This window comes from Tarenaya hassleriana, unplaced genomic scaffold, assembly GCF_000463585.1.
Source record: "Tarenaya hassleriana unplaced genomic scaffold, ASM46358v1 Cleome17, whole genome shotgun sequence".
NCBI lineage: Eukaryota > Viridiplantae > Streptophyta > Magnoliopsida > Brassicales > Cleomaceae > Tarenaya > Tarenaya hassleriana.
In genome coordinates, this window is record NW_010965122.1 from 705006 (window position 1) to 705988 (window position 983).

The following is a 983-nucleotide window of genomic DNA, read 5'->3' on the forward strand; positions in this document are numbered from 1 at the left end:
ATGTGTGGTCGCACTATAGACGAACGTCGTCTATTTCAGACTGTCGAACTCAGTGAACGAGAAAGCAGTCGAATCAGATAAGGTGGCTTGTCTATGCCTTATGTTTGACATATGATATCGTGATACAAAAGAATCATCAACCGGAATCATCACTGGCGTTCGTAAGATCACGAACAAACTCTATTCGAGATAGGTAGTCATAGTGTCTTGCTAGAGACCGCCTATGACTTGTATATCCGTAATAGATATTTCGGGTTATACTTCTATATCGAATGAGTCTACAGGGTCACACACGCAGGGAAGGACAAATGCACGAGAAAACGTCGAGAAACCTGGACAAGAGGTCCGGACCGTTCGGTCCATGAGTGGACCGAACGGACCAGAACATCTAGTCCGAACGGACCAAGTTGTTGGACCGAACGGACTAAAGGATCCAGTCCGAATGGACCAAATTGTTAGACCGAACGGATTACAGGATCCAGTCCGAATGGACCAAATGTTGGACCGAACGGACAGACCAGTCCGAACGAACGGACTGTGTTTTGTGACTGGTCCGAACGAACCAAGTGTCCAGACCGAACGGACTACTTAGCCAGTCCGTTCGGTCTAGGTTTCAGATTTAATTTTAAAATCCGGAATTAGGGTTAATCACTTTAATGAAAGGAGATTAATAACCCTAATAAGTGGTGGTTGACCAAGACAACTTCAAGAGACCTTTTTTGGAGAGTCTAGAGGGTCTAAGAAGTGATCTAAGTCTCGTTTTCTCAAAGCACATCATCGAATAGAAGATTCGAGTCCTAGCAGACAAGTTCCAAAGGTTGGAATCCATCTCGAGGTGTGGATAGGTGTAGAGGGCGAGGTATTCTTCCTCCCTTTCGTGATAAGACGAATTCTTCAATTGATACATACCCCGGATCGATTGAGGTAAGTGTTCTAACGTTTCTACGGTTCGTAGAAGTATGGTTTTAGGGTTTATTAAATTT